The sequence below is a fragment of the Coenobita brevimanus genome, chromosome 23 (genome assembly GCF_032717465.1).
Source record: "Coenobita brevimanus isolate Jiangsu-jjx chromosome 23, ASM3271746v2, whole genome shotgun sequence".
Taxonomy (NCBI): Eukaryota; Metazoa; Arthropoda; class Malacostraca; order Decapoda; family Coenobitidae; genus Coenobita; species Coenobita brevimanus.
Genome location: NC_136976.1, coordinates 42,940,678 through 42,955,837, shown reverse-complemented (window position 1 = coordinate 42,955,837; position 15,160 = coordinate 42,940,678).

The following is a 15,160-nucleotide window of genomic DNA, read 5'->3' as shown; positions in this document are numbered from 1 at the left end:
AAAGTGCCCTCCTACGGTTTCTATCCTTCTATCTGTGCCTTCATCGCTAGCTTCCTTTCTGGTCGTTCTATAGCCGCTGTTGTAGACGGCCATCGTTCTTCTCCTAGATCTATCAACAGTGGTGTTCCTCAGGGCTCTGTCCTATCACCAACTCTCTTCCTTTTCTTCATCAATGATCTTCTAAGCTGTACATCTAACCCTATCCACTCATACGCTGATGACTCTACCCTTCACCTTTCCATTTGGTTCCCGCAATGCCCATCTCAACAGTTACTTCAACAAACAAGGGATGAGGCTATGGCACACCTAATGTCTGACTTGGCTCGTATCTCTGACTGGGGTAAAAATAATATGGTTGTTTTTAATGCATCTAAGACTCAGTTCCTACACCTATCAACCCGACAAAATCTTCCACAGGTATTCCCACTAATGTTTAATTATATTCAGCTTAATCCTGCATCATCCTTGAACATGCTTGGGGTTTCATTTACTCGGGACTTATCTTGGAAAGATCATATTACATCTCTTGTAAATTCTGCTTCCAAGAGATTGGGTGTGCTAAGCCGACTCCGCTCTTTCTTTACTCCTGCACAATTGTTGACTCTAAACAGGGGTTTTATCAGCCCCTGTGTGGAGTACAACTCTCATGTGCGGGGAGGCTCCCCACATACAGCTCTTCTCAATAGCGTGGAGTCAAAGGCTTTTCGTCTCATTAACTCTCCTCCTCTTACTGACTCCCTCCAACCTCTGTCTCTTCGCCGCACTGTTGCATCTTTATCTCTTTTCTATCGCTACTTTAATGGTCACTGTTCCTCTGAACTGTCTGCTTGCATTCCTCCACCTCTACGACGGGCGCGTAGCACCCGTCTGGCAGCAAACTCTCATCCCTTTTCCGTCCAACTCTCTAATGCAAGAGTTAACCGTTACTCCCAGTCTTTCATTTATGCAACAGGTCAGCTCTGGAACTGTCTCCCTCTGTCTGTATTTCCTGCTGCCTATGATCTCTAGTCTTTCAAACGCAGTGTGTCCAGGCATCTCAAAATGATCGGATCTTGAATTTGGCTCTCTATTGTATTTTGTTTTTCTCTTGGAGGGAACTGTTACTGCGGGCTCATGGCCTTTGGTTCCTTCTTCCTCGCATTAAAAAAAAAAAAAAAAAAGATGAGGGCGTGGTCGTCACCATGTTATGCAGCATTCATGCAGAGGTAAAGCCTGCAGTGGCAATTTGAAAGCCTTGCTTGAGTAAGAGCTAAGGGAAAAAAATAGATATTTTAACTGTTAAATTTTTTTCCTATGCTCAAAGTTATTTTGATACATCAAAGTTACATGTTGATGCTGCTGAGTCACCTGGTGTGTGGAACCATATATGTGAATAGGCTATGAAATTAGCAAAGGTTTATGGTGGTGGCGTCATTTTTATAAATAAAAAATGGCCAAGTGTACAGAACACCAGTGCTGGGTTTTGTTGTTATGGGTTAATTGTTACAGTATCAATTTACCCCATTCGAGAACAACTGTACCAAATTATCCCAATGTTTTCAGCCAATCATTTCAACCATTACCCATGGAAAACAGAATGTCATGCAGGCAACAGTCAAACGAGTTATGGATAATAATCATATAAAAATTTTGCAGATCAGTACAGTGTAATGTAAAAGTAACATATTGGTTAAACGGTGTTAGTAATGTAGATCTAGGCGTTATCTGTGTTTATCTGTCAGTTTATCTGTCAGTCAGTCTATCTATCTATCTACCTACCTAATATATCTATTTATATCTACAGTATCTGTCTGTCTCAAACTATCAATTTATTCCTTCATCTATATATCTATATCAGTCAATCAGTCTGTCTATATAAATCAAGCTATTTATATCTCTCTCTCTCTGTCTCTCTCTATCTATAAATAGTGAAATGGAACAAGTGAGTGGTTCAGTGAGTGCTGGTGACGGTGGGGGAGTAACTGAATGATAGCAGTTGCACAATTGAATGCTTCAGTTACTGCCAGAGGTTGTGGTGAGTAACCGAATGCATGATAGTGATAATTTAATTTTACTTACACTACATCCAATATGCCACTACGCCTGTGTTCAAATGTTAATGACAATAATTATAGACATATGTGGGTTCCATAACATGCCTATCAATTTCCCCCTGGGTGCGTAACAAGTTGCCCCGTGTCTGGGGTAAATTGTGACGAATGACATGCCATCATAAACTTTTAAATAACCATATGACAAAAATATTTTCGTCTATTTTGCCTATATTTATAATGAAATACATATTTTCCTGTTTCCAGACAAAAAATCATTATATTATGCCATTAACTTATGATGCAATGAGGAAAAATTAAGAAAAAAAAGTCACAACTAGACCCGGTCTCCCCGACTATCTAAGTGCATGTACACTGTATGATAACAACAGTCTATGAAGAGAGGATTGGGAGAGCCCTTAAAACAGGAGGAATAAGTAGCACTCAGAGCCCTGTGATTTGCCCTCATTTGAATGAAATCGTCTGGTTATATCTGAGCTAACTGGCATAGACAGCACAATAAAGCGAGGGTTAACTGGACAGTACTAAGATTCAGACTCCTGTGCCCACCCTCAGCTGAAGTAAGTCATGTGGTGTTAACCGAAATAAAATAACAGGACTTCATGCGAATGTGAAAAAAAAAAAAAAAAAAAAAAAAGGATGCACAATATAACAAGAGACAAACAGCAAAACAGTTCGAGGGCAAAAACAGATGTTCGTGAAAGCACAGTAGAAAGTAAGAGTAAAATATTTAGCTGAAAGACGTGAGGAAAATATAGTGAAGACAAGAAATCAAATCAGTTAAAAACAAAATTGAATAAGTCAAGTGAAGAAGAAGAAAAAAAAAGTGCGACACACTGGTGAAGAAAAGAAGAAAGGAGAAGGAAGAAAAATAAGTTGAGAGAGTGGCGGCCTTAGAGGGGAGAGTGATTGTTTTCCTTCCTTTTGTGTGTCTGAGGGATCACACGGCTCAAGGACGCGAGGTGCAGGATAGAAAGAGGTGGAGAGGGAGGATGCTGCGCGTGTGTGTGTGTGTATGTGTTTGTGTGTGTGTGTGTGTGTGTGTGTGTGTGTGTGTGTGGTGCTATTGTATGTGAGAAAGGATGGTTTTGTATGTGTGTATGTGTTTGTGTTTATGTGTGTTTGTGCTTCTTTCTAGTTTCTGTGTACATGTGTTGGGGTATTAACGTGTGTTATTCGTAGCTGTCTCAGCCTGTTTGTTTTTATTTACTTGTTTGCTTGTTTATTTTTTGTTTGCGCATTTGAGACTGAGTTTCAGAGTGTTTTTCTGTGTCGTTGTGTGCTTGTGGGTATACAGTATTTGAGATTTTATGTGGAGTCGTGTGTGTGTGTGTGTGTGTGTGTGTGTGTGTGTGTGTGTGTGTGTGTGTGTGTAAGTGGAGGGGAAGGGGGTTGTTTGTGTATGAACCTGGACATAATATGTATGAAGGAGCTGACTCTGGTGTGTGTGTGTGTGTGTGTGTGTGTGTGTGTGTGTGTGTGTGTGTGTGTGTGTGTGTGTGTGTGAGAGTGAGTGCGCGCTTAAGGGCGTTTTTTCATGCCAAGTGTGTTCGTGTATTTGTGTTTGTGCATGTGCGTGTACGTATATCAACATGAATATCGAGGCAGGATGAAGGGACGAAAACTGCTCAGCGCTAGTGTAAATGATGAAGGATGTTGATTGCGCTGAGATGAATATGAATGACGGTAGCATTAGGTACTTGCAGGAGCATCTGATGCAATGAATAGTAACACCATCAGGCTCCTGCACTCACTCGCAGCTGAAAATGGTCATCTAGTGTTAGTAGAAACACAACCCTGGAGATATTCTGGCCATTAGACGGTTAATGGTTAATGTACCATCATCATCTTCCTATAACTCAGTCTCAGCTGAATATAATCGCTTGACGTCATTTTGAATAGAATTCCAGAGTTATCCGATCAAGAAAGGATTAATGGTAAAAGCATCAACAGACTCAGGCTATACGACACTCAAAGCTGAATAAAATCGTCTGACGTAACGGTTACAGAAGGCTATATTTGTCTGAACCATGATAAAGTTCATGGTTAAAGTATCAAGATTCTCAGGTTCGTGTGATTCGCTTTCTGCTGAATGAAACTGTCTATATTTACACTGAGTAGAATGCTAGAGTTATTCAGACCTTGAGACGGTTAATAAAACTATACTGTGTTGAAGATCTGCTGTGTTTGGGATGTGTTGTTAAGTATGCATTGTAGTGAGGGCGTGTTGTTCGAGGTGTTACTGCTGGGTGAACTTTTGTGTGTTAGAAGTCATTCTGTGGATAAGAAGTATACAGTAGTAGTGAGGATGGTAGGTGACTAGCGTGTGTTAAGTTTTACTGGTGAAAATGAACAGTAATGATAGTGACAGTGATGCTTGAGATGCAGAGAAAATAGAGTGGTTGGAATAGAGATGATATGTTTGGTAAAATGACTATAAGTATATTAAGTCAGTTTTCCTCCGTATCTAATAATAATTATAAAGTAGTATTACAGTCTTGCATCCGTTCTATTGCACTTCGTGAAATGCAGCACACTGTTGTGTTAACCACTTACTGCTGAATAAGACTGGCTGCATATTTTATTGCCAACTGGTTGTTGCAACTTGGTATTCTAATTTGTGCCAAATTAAAATAGGCAGAATACAGTACTATTTTTGATAAAGGGTGCATGATGTGCTTACGTTTCAGTGTGCCTCTCCGTCAGTCAATAATTAATCAGCGTGGAGATGTGTACTGAGCTTTAGCGAACTGACTATGGTGACTGTGGAATGAGAAACTGATATCTAGCAATAATCATACCTTTGCTGACGCCGGACAATTTAGTTTCAGCTTAGGATAGACGTTTGGAGCTGAAAAAGTTTAGTAATGCCTTCAGCACAATGTTTTCCTACGGTGAGGTGAAGTTGCTGGTAGTAGCGAGAGCCAAGTATAGCTGACGTCTCAAGGCTGGTCGGCTTAAAGACTGGAAGACTACCGCAAGATGGTGAGGAATATTGTTTCTGTGCTGGGAGGGGGGATGAATGTAAACAGTAAAAAAAGATCTTATACTTATGACATCAAAAGACATTATGGCAATATTAGTTTAAATTTTTTGCTATGAGAAGAAATCACCATTAATATATTATTTTTTAAATGGGGGAAGTGAGTTCTGTTTGGAGAGTAAAATTGGCAAGATCTTCCAAAAAAGGGCGGTAGGGAGGAGGAAGGTTATGCTCGGGGAGAAAAATGAGCAAGATTTTCCTTATGAAGGGAAGGATGAGTTAACCTTGGGGAAGAATATAAGACCTTCAGGTGTAACTGGTGAGGGCTTTTGGCAGGGGAAGAAAATAAGCATATCTTTATGACTGAAGGCGAGGTTTTGCTGCAGAAGAAAAATAAGCAAATTATTTCGTGTGGTGGTGGTGGTGGTGGTGGAGATTTTGCTCGAGAAGTAAAATAAGCAAGATCATCCATAAAGAGGGTTTTGCTTGGTGAGGAAAATAAGCAAGATCTTCCATATGGGGAAGAGAGGAAGATAAAGTAAGCAGGCTCCCCCGTCGCCCGCCGTATATAGGGGACGATTGCCATCCTCATCTCCGTCAGCAGGTTATGTAGGCGTCGTAAGGGCGTCCCTGATGACTGCCCGGGACTGCTGCAGACGCCGCGGATTCAGTTTAGATCTCCCGATGGGCCCGTAACTTAGGAGAGGCGGCGTGCGAGGTGCTGAGGTAGGGTGTGGGGGGAAAGGGGAATAGGTGGATGGGTATGGGGTATTAGGTTAAGGGGGAGGGGATGGCAAGGGTAGGTATGAAGGTTGGATAGGATATGGGATGAGGACTGTGGAGTACATGCTGAAATGAAATGGGTAGAGGGAGCAGGAAATAGAATGGTACAGTTTAGAAATGAGGAGAAATTTAGATGAGGAGGCAGAGAATGGGAGTCTTATGGGATGGGTTAGGGGATATGGGTTGTAGAGTGAGAGGTGCGGATGGATGGTGGAGAACTGAGGAGGACTTAGGCTGAGGGTGAAGGGAGGATGTAAGGTGCTGAAGGATAGGATGTGAGTAGGGGTCGTAGAGTGGGGTGAGGAATTGGAATAGGCCCGGTGAGCGGATGAAACAGAAGGAGTGGGGGAATAGAGGACTGGCAAGGAGGGAGAGGCAATGTTGTGTGAGAAATGTTATGGGATAGGGTATGGACTGGGTCGTGGAATGAGATGGGGGAATTGGAATGAGTTGGGTGGACGGATAAAACAGAAGATAGGATGAGGTTTTGAGAAATTGAGGAGAAATATGATTGAGACGGTGGAGAGTGGCAGTATTCTGGGATAGGATATAGAATGGACTGAGGAACTGATAGGAAACTGGAGTGGGCGGAATAGGTGGATGCAAAAGACGATAGACTGGTAGAGTGGAGAGCTGTGCGGAAACTGGGGTAAGAGAGTGTGACGGGATAGGATGTGGGGTGAGTTCTGTTGAGTGATATGGGAATTATCATTGTAAATAGGCAGGGATGGGGGTGGGAAGATGGAGCAGGAGATGGGTTGGTAAATTAGGGAGATTTCATGAACCAGAAGACGAAAAAGGTCAGGAATTCTGTGAATATTTAACGCACACAAAGGAGAAAAGTGGATGTTTGATGAGACAGTAGGGGAAGAGGTCCAGAGGTATTACAAGTAGAATAATATATGGCTGGAGTATGAAATGTTAGAATTTGAGAAACGTAAATTCCGCAGGGTAATCAAGTCATGAATGAGCGGAGTGGAACCTGAAGTTATAATAAAAGAATGAAATGGGTGGGTATTGAATGATGAGGAGGATGAGCGTAAAAGGGAGAAGTATGAATGAAGATAGTGACGGGATGGACGAGAGTAACTGGAAAATCAATGCTTACATCTGAAAGCAGCATGACAAACCATGAAGTTAATGAGAGACAAATCATCTGACTAAATGAGGTAAAATAATTATATTCGCCTACCGGCATTGTTGGGGAATGATCATGGGAGTAATATTTTTGCTAGGCTGAGTCGACGGTCGGAAAGTAAATTTGGAAATAAGAAGGAGAGAGTGGAAATAAATAAGTATAAAATAGAATGAGCAAGTAAGAATGAACGTAAGAGTACTGTTATTGGTTATTCGCCAACACGTCGCTGCCGGGTGTGCTAATGGAAGGTGTTACATCAAGTATTTTTATGTGATAGCAATTTGAACCACACAACATAAGAGCATGAGAAGGAAGGATACTCCCAGAAGTTCGAGAAGGAATGAGAAGTTTGGAAGTCAAGGGACTGTTGGCGAACGTTTTCTTGTGACAGAATACGAACTGTAACAAAGTAGCTATTGTAAGGTAGATGAATGAGAGACGACGATTGAGTTGATGGATCAAACAAGCAGATGAGTAGCTTTGAATGAGACACTATCACCCTGCAGTATTATATGAGAGCAAAGGGAATTAGGCATTAGAGAAGTGGTTGAGCGTGTTCAATTAGACGTATGTGAGTGTGTTGTGTGTGTAAATGTGTGCTAATGTTATGATATGCGATGAATATCTTCGTGTGTTTAAGGAATATGTTATGTTGGCAAAAGTATGTACTGAGATGAGAAGATTTTGTGGCTGGAGTGTAGCCACGAATGCATCAGTAATGATAAAATCTGGGATAGTAACAAAACGAATGAGGAATATGTAGGTAATATCTGCAGCTTTACAAAATATAAGCGGATCAATGAGTGATCCGCGTTATTGCCTGTAGGATGGCAAGTGAACGGATGTTCAGATGATGCATGAAGGTAAGCAAAGGTGGGTGAATACAGTGACCAAAATGCTTAGTTCCGTCAGAAGATGTGTAGATTATACAGATTATACAACGGCAGATAGACAAAAATGAATGAATTTACTGACTGCAATGATTTACGAGTCTGTAGAGGGAGAAAGGTAACACGCTCTAGGGCGATGAGACAGGTGACCATCAGGAGAACCGAGTTTGCACACACACACACACACACACACACACACACACACACACACAGACTGCCCGTGCCGCGTCAGAAGGTATGGGTCCCGGGCTGAGGAGGTGCTGATAGTGCCAGCTTATACGTATGGTTGCCAGAGCGTGTTAATGGTGCAGGGTGTAGGTGTAGGTGTGGGTAAATGGTGTCCCAGTGTGTGGTAAATTGTATGTGTGTGTCGGGGGCGGGAGTTGGGATGGTAGGCTGGGTTTGGTTTTGTGTGTGTGTGTGTGTGTGTGTGTGTGTGTGTGTGTGTGTGTGTGTGTGTGTGTGTGTTTTATATTTATGTGTGTGTTTTATACTTATGTGTGTGTGTTTTATGTATGAGTATGTATACGTGTTAGGGATGTCTTGTTGATTATAGAGATATGTGTATGTGAGTATCTGTATGGCTGTGTGTATGTCTGCTGGCGTTATTAGACCAAATAATACTAGGCTCAAAACAAAGCCATGTATCTAAATCAAGCCTTTCATGGTTACAAAATTGTACGTGCGAATGGTGTACAATTTGATAGCGCTCACTTGTATGCATGAAGGGGACTCCCGTGTATTAATGTGTGTGATTGGAACCGCTGTCACCATCGCCACCACTACAAGCACTGCCACTACTGTAACCACTACATCTCTCACCGCAACTCTCATCATAACCACTGCAACTGCCACCACCACTAACACTACTAGCACTGCCACTGCTACTACTACTACATCCTTAAGTCTTTCAGCACATCACCTAACGCCGCTTGTATCTCAAGTGCCATAACTGCTTCCAGCATATTCACTACGAGCTTCAATTCTCTTGCCGGTACGAATTCATTTCTACTTTCATAACATCCCAGTTTTCATCACAGCCTCCTGCTGCACCGTCACCCAGAACAACATCGCTCTTTAATACATCTATGACTACGTCCTTACTTTACATATTTCATCTCCTCTTTTATCACAACCAGCACAACCACTACAAACCCTGTTACTATTCCAGTCTTTTTTTTCTCACTGACCGCGTAACCTCGACTTTCATCACAACCACCTAAGTAACCACTGCCATCAATCATTTTCATCCCTACTCATCATAGCAAAGTTGTTGATGTCTCTGTCTGTGTCTGTCTGTATTTGCGTGTCCCTGTCACTGTCTACCTCTCTCTTCATAATATAACTTTCATCTCCATCTTTCCATTTCTAAACATTGCCACAATTATGCGTCCATAGTCATAAACTAAATCGCTCTTGTTATCGTTATCACTAATCCCTTCATTAAGAGGTCGTCTTGAATATATATATATATATATATATATATATATATATATATATATATATATATATATATATATATATATATATATATATATATATATATATATATATATATATATATATATATATATATATATATATATATACATATATATATATATATATATATATATATATATATATATATATATATATATATATATATATATATATATATATATATATATATATATATATTATACATGCGTTAACTGTTACTTCAACAAGGCAGTTTTTCTCAGCTTAGAGGAAGCCTTCCATAATGAAGTGATTAATGGAGATTACTACAAATCTTCTCACAACATGGGGTGTACCCAAAGATGAACAAGATATCTGACAGTAGCTAGAACAAAGTATAATGGTCGTCATCATAGTGAAAAGACTAAATGCGCTTCCTTTTATCCAAGGAAGTCATTCTTCTCAGCTGCAGGGATAATCAATGTCAGTTTCACAACTTGTGTCATCATCAGTCTGTCACTATATTATTGTACATCTACTATCGTTACCTCATTTCGTACTTTCATCAGTATAACGAACTTCTCTAGCCTGGCTGAGATCCCGAAATTCATTCATTCCAGGTTATGGTCAAGTGTATTACGACTGAAGATTTTGTGACGGTTAACCAAGAAGATTCATTCATACCTCAATGAATTTCGCACAGCTAAGACTTATTACTCAAGTTGTGGCAGTGATTTTGTTCCGCTAGGTGAAAACAAATCGGCTGTAAAACTGTACCCATCACCAGCAATTTATTATTGTCTTCTGTACAGGTCCACTCATCACCACTGCCGCAGTTTGGACTACTGTCATCACATGTGTTCACACTGCCACCGCCAATACTCACACTGTCAACATCAGTACTCACACTGTCATAACCAGCACTCACAGTGTCATCACCACAACCATTTCTTCTGTCACAAGTACAACTAGTACGAGTGGTATCATCGCTGCAGGGACCTCCCGATGTCAACTAAAATTAGTGCTGCCATCACCACCAATACATATCCAAGTATCGCCGTCACTGTAGTTAGTATTGTCAGTATCATTAATAGTAACTTATTCCTGTCACTACCCACCAAAACTGCCATCAGCACAACTAGGCTACGCCTCTAACATCGTCATCGCTAATACTGTCATCACCACCACCAGTACCACCCTTCACCACAACTAGCATCATCGCATTTTTACTCACCACCACAGATAATTCTCTCAGTAATTCACAAAGATTCACCAATGGTCCGTCCTATTCTCTACTGTGCTTTTCCCGTCCCCTTTGTTATTCGCTAACCGTTCACTAAATTATTTTTTTCCTTCATTTTTTTCTGCTCTTCCAATACCATTTTTGACTGAATAGTGAAAGAATGGATATAGGGTCCATTTCACTGGTTACTGTGTTGATAGCGCTCTCTCTCTCTCTCTTTCTTTCTCTCTCTTTGTGTGTGTGTGTGTGTGTGTGTGTGTGTGTGTGTGTGTGTGTGTGTGTGTGTGTGTGTGCACACGTGGGCAAACATGGGGGTATGCACATGTGTGGTTGGTTGAAAGGTTGGGTGGATGCATGGGTTTTTGGTGGTTGGTTGTTGATGTTCGATTGTTGGTTGTTTGTTGTTGTTGTTGGTTGGTGGCTGTTACTTGTTGCTGACCCGTTGTTGGCTGCTGGTTGTTGGCTGGTTCTTGGTTGCTGGCCAATGCTGGTTGCTGGGTGGTTGTTGGTTGTTGGTTGTTGGCTGGTAGTTAGCTGTTGGCTGTTGATTTTTGTCATGCTGGGTACTGGTGGTTGCTGTTGTTTAGTGTTGGTTATTGGTAGTTGGGTGTTGATTGTTGCTTATTTATTGCTGGTTGTTTTCTATTGGTTGTTGGGTACTGGCTGTTTATTCTTGGGTTTTTGGCTACTTATTGTTGATTGTTTGTTGTTATTGGTGATTGTTGTTTGTTGTTGGTTGCTTATTGTCTGTTGTTATTATTAGTTTGTTGTTCTGTTTGGTCGTTCGTCTGTTGGATGTTGGTTTTTAGCAGAAGGGTTGTTGGTTTGCGTCCTAGTCCATTTGTACTCGTAGGAAATAGGCTGGGAATGATAAGTTTTATTCGTCACATTCTTTGATACTGCGCGTCTGTTTTTTACACCTCACACTCTTTCACTCTGTAAAATAATTCAGGGATCTTTCTTCATCTCCTATCCCCCGCTTCCCCTCCCCAAACACACACACACACACACACACACACACACACACACACACACAAACTACTGTAACACTCCTTCAGTTAATCTTTTCCAGTCATTAGACGACAAGGCACCACTTCTAGACTGAGTACAAGTGTCTGGCAGAAGCAAGAAAAAATGTTTAAGACTTACATCGTCATCAACGGGTGGAGGCAGTATTTTTGTTTTAAACCTTAAGAAGATGAAGCGCCGAGAACTCAGGTCCCAAGCTGTCGAGGCAAAGTGTCTGTTGGTATGCCTCCACCAAACCTTGCGCCCGGACTCACCATTCTAATACAACATCCATGACAAGGTTCATTTTGGGCTGAAATGAGACTAAAGATAAACTAAGTCGACCCGTTATGACCTTGGCCTTTCACCCCTTGACCTTGGTGACCTAATCAGCTCATCGTCCCTTCGTACTATATTATTGACATAAATTTGGTCGGAATCCATCGAGGGGTTCAGGAGATATCGCGTCCACACCAGTATGACCTTGACCTTTCACCCCTTGACCTTGCTGACGTGATCAGTTCATCGTCCCCTTCAAACTCTATCACTTTCAAAAGTTGGTTGTAATGCGTCGAGGGGTTCTGGAGATAACGTACCCACACCTATATGACCTTGACCTTTGACCCCTTGGCCTTGCTGACCTAATCAGTTCATCGTCCCTTCATACTGTATTACTGTCAAAAGTGTGGTCGAAATCTATCACGGGGTTCAGAAGATATCACAACCAAAAGGATAAACTAAGCCGACCCCAAATGACCTTGACTTTTGACCCCTTAACCACTTGACCTAATCATTTTAGCATCTCCTCATACTGCATCACTGACGAAAGCTTGGTGGAAATCCGTCCATGGGGTCAGGAAATGTCGCACCCACAGTAGTGCTACGGACACATGGACCCGCGCACGCACGCACGAACCCATGCACGCACGGAGAGACCAATCACTTAATGTCTCCTCCACCATTGATGGGCAGACGCATAACAGTTAAACTAGTTATTGTCGTCAGAGGGGTTAGAATTATTACTAACCCTGCTATTGCAAATGAACTACCTTCCTTACAGGTAAGAAGGTATGTTGCCTCCCTTGCATTATTTTGCAGATACTTTTATGGTAAATGCTCAGACGAAGTTGCATCCATTGTGCCACGTCTCCAAGCCTTCCCCTGCGCTACACGGGCATCTGGTAGCGCTCATGACTGGAATGTCACACAGCCATATTACAGAACTTCTGCCCATCAGAATTCATTTATTCCTCGAACTGCATCTCTTTGGAACTCGCATCCCCGGTGTTGTTTCCCCCAAAACCTCAACCTACAGTTGTTCAAATCTAACTGTTACAGATCTTTTATGAATGGAGGGCACCAGTAATCTGGTGTATGGATTATTTATTTTTTATTCATTTGTTTTTTCCTTCCTCCGTCCTGTTACTGAAAAAAAAAAAAAAATCTAGCTGGCTCTTGACCTGGCGTGCCCAATGAATCTTGCCTATCTTGACATGCGCTGTTTGGGTGGCGCAATGAGAAGTAGGATTAGGGTGACGGTGATGGTAATGATGTTGACTGGTAGATTATGAAAGTGCAGTGGGATTAGTTTTCGTAACACTCCGATCTAAATTTCAAGAATTATTTTATCTGCATACTATCACGCCAAGCAAATACCTTGAGAGTATACGAGTATCGCTTATTCTCGTCATCTGAGTATGCTCTTTACCGTCTATTCTTTGCCAGATTATAAAGGTGTCCATCCAGGGGCCCTGGGCTAAGTAACTCAGTCAAGATGTTTAAGAAATAACTGAGAAACAATTTCCAACCTCCCTTGGATTTAAGCTGGTATGTGGTACATCATAATGAAACTGTTTAACCCAGTACACCACCAGGCGTCCATTTCTTGGCCATACTGTTACCATCCAACATAATCCGTAGTTTTATGGGCTATGGGAAACCAAGTGGCCTGTCACTCAGTGCAAAGTCACACAGAAAGAGTGTATGGTGGGTGGTTCCACCAGCCACATAAATAAAGTGCCTTGTGGCGGAATGTTAATATACTTCTGCCGTTGATTCAAGGAACTGTTGACGATAGCTGTTAAATCATCAGCGACATCAGAACACAAATTCTAAAAGAAAAAGAAATGATGAGAGGGAATTAACATTAAAAAAAAAAAAAAAAGCGAATATCAAAGTGTATAATGGAACTCCAACTGGTAAGGAAGGGATTCTCAAAATAAATAAATAAATAAATAAGCTCGTCAGGATCAATATATACAGTATATTATGCATTCATATTAATGCCAGAAAAGCTCACGAATATACAGCTCAGTATAATAATTCACACGGGTTCTACGTAGGCATTCCTTATAAGTTACGGTCATGTTCGAAAAATGACACATTATTTTCCACATAACTAGTACTGCAGATTAAGGATGACTGACAAATCAGCTTTATTAGTAGAAAATCAACTTTAGTAGGCATTTTTTCTGTAAATATCTATGGGGTTTAAAAGGTTTAGCCGGAGAATGTTAATTTTAATGTATTCTTTTTACCTTCATACGATATATATAGCTTCGGAGATACCTTTCTAACTGGAGGAGTTCGATACAACCTTCAATAATTCTTTCACTTCTAGAAATCCTTCTTAAGCTGAGTAAATTCATCTAGTGGTGGAGTAATTAAAATATAATATACGCCATCTGACCGGATAAGTTAATAACTAAATATAATGTCAAAATGAGAGACTTATTAACAAGGCCTTAATGAACTCCCAGTGCTCTCAAGACATCAGTCAGCATTATAGTCTTACTCTTGTTGCTTTAGCCTATTCGGTAACAAACCCTCCTCACCGATATATTCTCCGTTTTATACATTGCCTTCTATTATAGGTATGTATAATTATCAACGTCATGTCGACCCAGGTTCCATCGGTAACGTTCAAGAGGATTACTGACGTCTGATGTGCAAAGTAAATCGTAAGGGAAGAGGTGCTACGAATCCTCCCATGCCAGCGAGAATACGGTTCAAAGGATGAGAGGGTACAGCTTACTGGACTTCAATATTTTCTTGTGTGTTGTTAATGCACTCTTTGTTGATATTAAACCGATGAAATATCACAGGAAAAAATTAATATGTTGAATGCAAACTATATGCCACCAGCAATGTGACTCACACTGCGAGGCTACTGGGTTGGGACGATGGGGTCTACTGGGACACGACAGATGGTGATGAGCGGACCAGCTGTGGGTGGTGTGAGGTCGCGGAGGGAGGGATGATGGAGGATGTAAGAGGCGAGAGAGAGTGGAAAGTATTCGCTGAGGGTATGATCTCTGGGAACGTGAGGGTGAAAAAATGTGTTAAAGTTTAACTGTGGCAGAGCATGGTAGGGTGTGTTAGCCAGAAAATGTAATACGCAGGGTGGAGAGGGTTGAGGGAGGATGTAGGGGGGCGTAGAAGGTTTGAAAATATTCGGTGGGGTATGATCTATGTGTCTGAGAGATTGTTTGAAGAGCTTATTAGTAGAAGAGCGTGTTACGATGCGTTAGTAAGAGAGCGCTATGGTACGTAAGGAATACTAAGGAAGGACTATTTGGTAGGGAAGAGGGTTGGAAAATATTCGTTGGTGAATGATCTGTGGGG